The sequence below is a fragment of the Nymphalis io genome, chromosome 23 (assembly GCF_905147045.1).
Source record: "Nymphalis io chromosome 23, ilAglIoxx1.1, whole genome shotgun sequence".
Lineage (NCBI taxonomy): Eukaryota > Metazoa > Arthropoda > Insecta > Lepidoptera > Nymphalidae > Nymphalis > Nymphalis io.
In genome coordinates this window covers 6,517,004-6,524,073 of record NC_065910.1, presented here as the reverse complement: position 1 = coordinate 6,524,073, position 7,070 = coordinate 6,517,004, and positions in this window count along the sequence as shown.

The window sequence follows — 7,070 nt, the reverse complement described above, 5'->3', positions numbered from 1 at the left end:
TTAGGTCCCTTGTGCGTGTTACACTTGCACACTCACACTTCAAACCGTAACACAACCGTACTAAATATTACTGCGCAGCTGAATATATGACAAGTGGATGGTACCTACCCAGACGGGCTTGCACAAAGCCTTTCATAGTTCATATAAACTAAATTCTCAACGATGTCCCGACGTGTGTAACTTTATACGTCATAAAGCTGAGAAATGGCTCATTAAAATGTCACATGGAATTTAATTTACATATTTTGCTATGTAAAATGCAATACAAATGTAAGGTTCTGATGTCTTGGAATTTGGGATCTGCTACTTGAATTAGATTGACTTAGATCTTGGTTTAAAGCGAAGTTACGTCCGAACCTTGTTTAATTAAGCATTTAAGTAACACGAACTTAGATAAAGTTAACTTTATGTTAGGATAATTCCAAGTTTATAAGGAACACACACATTTTGATTAATCTCGTGTATATGGAAACGGTGTTTTGTGTGTCAGTGGCAACACTATCGATGATTCGGGAAAGAAAACACAGACTAAATTTTCGAAAAGAGATATAATTATTTGTTAACATTTTTCAATAGAAGGAAGAAATATCTAAGAAGCGATCGATTTATATATTTTTTGAATTACACATACGGTATAAAGCCGAGATGGCCTAGTGGTAAGAACGCGTGAATCTTAACCGATGATCGTGGGTTCAAACCCGGGCAAGCACCACTGAATTTTCATGTGCTTAATTTGTGTTTATAATTCATCTCGTGCTTAACGGTGAAGGAAAACATCTTGAGGAAACCACGAGTGCATGTGTCTAATTTCATTGAAATTCTGCCACATGTGTATTCTACCAACCCGCATTGGAGCAGCGTGGTGGAATAAGCTCTAAACCTTCTCCTCAAAAGGGAGAGGAGGCCTTAGCCCAGCAGTGGGACATTAACAGGCTGTTACTGTACTGTTACACATACGGTTGTCTGTTCCTAAGGTAAGCAACTCTTTCCTGTGTCATAGGTAACAAACGACTGATATATTTTTTTATATATATTTACATATAAAATTTAAAGTAAATGTATAAATTCATAATACACCCAGACTCGATGCGGGAATCGAACGATAACGTGACGTTCATCTTGAGCCAATCCCAGGTGAAGAATCTGGTCACGCTTACCACAAAACTGCATTGTTTATAGAACTGAACAAACATGTACAATTTCATAAAGAGGAAGTTGATCTAATTCAGCTGAACAAGATTTGAAATAAAATACTAAAAAACATTGCTAGTTAAATCAATAAAGTATAGTATCATAAAATAAACATTTATTTATATTGCAAACGTTACATATTATATTTTTAATATTTTTAAGAGCAAAATATATACGAGCATAGAGTCTTATAAATATTTCCTCACGTATTCAACACAAATTTGCTCACAAGCGATGGAGTAGAAGACTTAAATTGCCTTTGTAAGGAATATAATATTACTATTAGTATGCTACGGGTTAACTTATATACTTATACAGATGGGATAAATATTAAAGGCTTACGTGAAAATATCAAATAAGTTTTATTTATTTAAGAAAATAAAGGAACGAACAATTGAGGGATAAGCTTTAATAAAATTTACAATCTTCGCGTAGAATACCTATATCAATTCTTAGAGCGAATGAAATGTTGTCTTAATATTTTATAAAAATCTGAGTTATTTTGTTCTTTTTCATCAAGAAATCGACGAGATACTTTTGTTAACCGTATTTAAAGATTACGGGAATGAAAATGAAGATCATAGTTTATCGTAGTTCTTTTAAACAATCGTACCTTTTTTTCTCTTTTTGAATCAAAGGACATCCATAACAAGTCTTTAAACTTCTCTCATATTTAATACGATGACGTCTACGATGACCGATTTCGGCCACAACGCCTCTTCTCTATTAGCCAACTGTGCAGGAAGTATCATCATACACATGTATGTGAGTAAATACAAGTGTACTTTCGAAATGTGTCGAAGAATTAGGAAATACTCATAAACACGACATGAATAAATTCCAACGGATGATCACCGTTTTACGTGTTTTCCGAGGCAGTTGGCAGTATTTACTCCTGAGTCGCTCTGTCAACCCCCAGACTCCGGGTTGCTTAGATAGTTTTTAGCAGAAATACCAAATAACTTTTTACTGACTGACTCGAGTTTGTGTGGGGTTATTTTATAAAAATAAACATTATATATGATTACTGTGATTTATCTGTTAATTTTTTTCTTTTTTATATAGAATAGGAAGGTGGACGAGCATATGAGCCACCTGATGGTAAGTGGTCACCAAACGTCCTTAGGCATTGGCATTGTAAGAAATGTCAACCATCGCTTATAGCCAATGCGCCACCAACCTTGGGAACTAAGATTTTATGTCCCTTGTGCCTGTAATTACACTGGCTCACTCACCCTTCAAACCGGAACATAACAATATCAAGTATTGCTGTTTTGCGGTAGAATATCTGATGAGTGGGTGGTAATATTTTAAGGATTCTTTTGCATAAATTTTGTAGATCTATACAAAAAGTTATCTGAGATTTTAATACTTTCAGATTTTCTGTACGAATGCAACCGATTTCATAATACGATAACATCACAAATAAAAGTCATTTCATCATATATGCAATTTTGAAAGTAATAACAATAATTTTAATTATTTAGGAAACATTTTAACCTCAAACGTTTTAACCTCAAGAGGGAAATACGCTCCGGTTTTGAATATTCTTGTCCCCTTAATATGATGTTAGTTCATAGTAACAGCACTTATTTGAATGATATAAAAACTTAAGCGTCAAAATAAAGAATCTTATTTATATATCGGATCATTAAAACAAAACATTACGTTGAAGGTTTTTTATCTATATACATATAATAATAATAATAATATCCTGGGACATTTTCACACACGGCCATCTGATGCTAAATTAAGCTTGTACAGAGCTTGTACTATGGAAACCAGACAACTGATATACTACATATACTATTTTTCTTTTGTAAATACATACTTATATAGATAATTACACCCAGACTCAGGACAAGCAGACATGTTTATGCACACAAATATCTGTACTGGGTGGGAATCGAACCCACAACCTTCGGCGTGAAAGGCAAGCATCCACCAACCACGCCAACCAGCTCGTCAAATATATCATAATGTATGTTTGTTTGAACGCGCCAATCAGCGGATCCTCTATCCGATTTAAGACCTTTTTTCTTTGAGAAAAAATTTAAGCCTTTAAAATTTAAGTATATTATTACAATACGATCCATAGAGGCAGAGCAGTGACTCAAAAACCGCTCGAAGCAGCTGGTTCCTAATAAAAAAGCAGACAAACAAATGAACCACGCATTGGTAAGTGTACACCAAAGATCCATGTGGCATTCACCTTTGAAGTGAAAATACAGTCGAGGTGAGTCTCTGTGTACATTAATAATAATTATTTATTTATTATAAATTCCCCACAAAGGCACAATTGACAATCTTACAAATTAACTTCAAATTTATGATATATAAGATAATTACGGTATGCATAATGAGAAGTATTTAAAAATAAACAAGATTTTTTAAAGATTATAAATATATATTAAAGTAAAAATTCAATTGATATTCAAGTATAATACCATAGTATGTACATTCAAAGTGAATAAATGTGTACCTTTAAGTCCGTGATCGCATTATGCGTCGTTATCCTTCAAAATTACCTTCAAAATGTCACTCTTTAGTATATATAAAATATAAATATAAGTATGTCGTAAGAACAGGGTCAACAATATAAGAGTCCATTTTAATAAGCTGATTTTGATACTAATTTTATTGTATTATGTTTTTACTATTGATATAGGTTGGTAGACTGACAGATGGGCCACCTAATGGTGAAGTGGTCATAACTGTCCACAGACATTAGCACTATAAGAAATATTAACCACCCCTTACATCGCCAATGCACCACCACGAGGCGTGAAGAGGCATTTTGCAAGGCGGGGGCGGCTAGTGCAGAACAGTCTTCCCGACTGTACTGGCCGTCGTCGCATTTGTACTCTACTACCACTTACAACGAAACATGTTGCTGTAAAAAAAAAGAAAATATATATTTATATATATATATATATATATATCCTCCACACCGATTTCCGTCACGGCGTCCAACCTCAAGAGAGGTTAGCCAAGGACATATTATAGTGTGGGGTGCATGTCAGTCACCTCCACGTGGTGCACCCTGGGCAACGGGGTCGACCAGCAATCCGATGTTTTTTTCCGGAATACTTGTCGATCGCGGCTGAGACTGACGCGGCGGAAGTGTCGCGGGCCGCTCCTGGGACTTCTCTGTTGCGCAGAGTGGACCAGCGAGCGGCTTCGTGGCAAATAGGAGGACTCCGGGGTCCTTTTGGGTCGCCGGAGAGAGGAGGAGTTGGTCTCTGGAGTCCTTTCGGGCTGCCGGAGACAGGAGGAGGTCGTAGTAGGAGGAGGGAGAGGCGGGTTCGCCCAGTTTCGGTGTCGATGCTGGGTGGACGGATTTCGGTCACCGCTTTCTTAAACTCGTTTCCCCATCTCACCTCAATAAAAAACAACCGGTGGGTCGCTCACCCAAAGTGACGGCCGCAGGCGGGGTCACGGTGGTGAGCTAACGCATTCCCGTAACCCCGCCACCATGCGGTGAGACGGAAACGAGGAGGTGGGTAGGACGGTGGCCTTCTGCCCCGTGAGTCCCACATACCCGTCCCGGTCGTGTCCGGGCGGGAGGCGTAAATGCCTCTCCTCCTCGAAAAAAAAAAAAAAAAAAGAACAAAACAAGAAGGACATATGTATAAGTGTGTGTGAAAACACAGGTGCACTCTCTATTCCGTAACCCTCATAATCCGATGGGTATCCGGTAATCCGACACGACCGGAAAGAGTTTAGGCGCAGGACCAACGGCTTTACGTGCGTGCACGGGAGTGTACACACTTCATACTGCCAGACTCCAGGCTGCTATTGAGAATTTTCGACAGAAAAACCCAATAACTTTTTTTTGGTCCGACCTGAGTTCAACCCCGGATCTCCGGGTCTGCAGCCTTACATGTAGCCACTAGGCCAACGAGGTAGTCTAAACTTATAAGGTAGATTACCTCAGAATACTAGAGTAGGTTTAGTTCAATTTAAAATAAACCCATAAGTTTTGCCAACGGTAAAACTATGGAACTTAAAATGTTATTTCCCTTGGCTCGTTACTGTAATAACTTATTCGCTTTATACGTATTTCGAACATAAAAATTGACATGATAATTATAATAATAACACCATTAATTTATTGAAACTTTATCAACAATTTTTCTTTATAATAATTAATAAATTCATTACTTAATAACTTATATTTATTTCGACAAGAGTTCTTTGCTATGACTTTATTTAATTAGATTACAATTATATTTTCAATATTCAATTTCATATCATACATACATAACATACATACGTATATAAAATACATATATATTATAAAAGTAATTTATTTGATTTATCGATTAAATATTTATTTTATTATCTGTTAAATATTTTAATTATTTTTCTGTAGATATTTTTGCAGATCTGTAAAAAAATCTACCTGAGATAATAATTCGTTCAGATTTTCTTTGTCTACGAATGAAACCGGCTTGCAAGTAATGCGTAACTTAAATCCACGTTAGTATCTTTGCATTTATATATAGCGTAAGGCTAACTACCTATCACTGATACGAAGCTCTAGCTACATACATATTTATGGATCATATATTTATTAAAAGGATTATTTTGTAGCTTAAATTTAGATTAATAAAAAATCTTGACTCAACGTTTATGTATATGATATACTTTGCTTCTTTAAGATCAGTATTTTTATTGTGACGTCACAATAGAGAAAAAAAAACATTTTATACTTGGTTTGGACTCTTGTTGTGTTCTGGTTTGAAGGACGGGTGAGCCAGTATAACTACAGGCACAAGGGACATAACATTTTCGTTCCTAAGGTGGTGCATTGGCGATGTAAGGAATGGTACATATTTCTTACACCGCTAATGTCTATGGACGGCGACTACTGAAAATCAGGTGGCCCATTTGCGCGGCCACCTAACTGTAACATAAAAAAGGTGCCAGACCCTTCTCCCCAAAGAATAACTTATATAAATATACTTATACTAAGAACCAGTTTCGAAAAGAACGTTCAGAGCTTACTTTCTTCAGTCGTATAGTGTTTGCCGTTTCATCGGCCTGAGAACATCTCATAAGAGTAAGGGAGATAGAGACTACATTCACACACACATTTCCCTTGGCTAGTCTGTATTGAGGCAACCTATCTACTAGAACGGCATAATCATTGATTCTAAAGCGTAAAAGATATTGAGCTATATTACGCTATTTATCAGTGATTAGTTAGCTTTACCAATCTTAGGAAAGCTACCGGAAAATTTATGTGAGGTCGCTTTGAAGTGTCTTCGCCTTAATATCCCGTTTTGTTTGGCTTTGAAATATTTGAGCAAAAAAATCACAATTAAACGACACCGATGTAACGAATGACTATAAAATAAAATGATAAAGGTTCTTAGTAACTTTTTAAAATATAATGAATTTTTCTTATAAACTTTTCATGGTATTGCTTATACGTTTATTAATTCAGTTTTGACTGCCTTGTTGGTCTGGTGGCATGATATTAGGTCACAGATTCTGAGGTTATTATGAGTAGCAGCTCAGGTCATGATTCAGAAGGAGACGGCGAAACGGGAACAGGAAATGGCCGTGACGACAGCCGGGATGGCCTCGTGCTGGCTCTAGCAAGGAGTGTGGAGGACGAGATTAGCTTCGCCCCTTGTGGAGAGCTCCGCCGAACCACGAGCGCAGCACAGCACGGGAGGGACCGCGGATGCATTATATCAATACGATCAGCCTCTCGGCACGGATCGGAATCCGTGCCGAGAACGACCATCGCAGTGGTTTTAGTGGGTAAGAACCCCACATAACCCGATTTCCCCCCCATGGGAGCCGGATATCTTTCTAAAGGTATCTACTGCGTGAAAAAAAAGTAGCGCAAAGTCTGAACTCTTTCC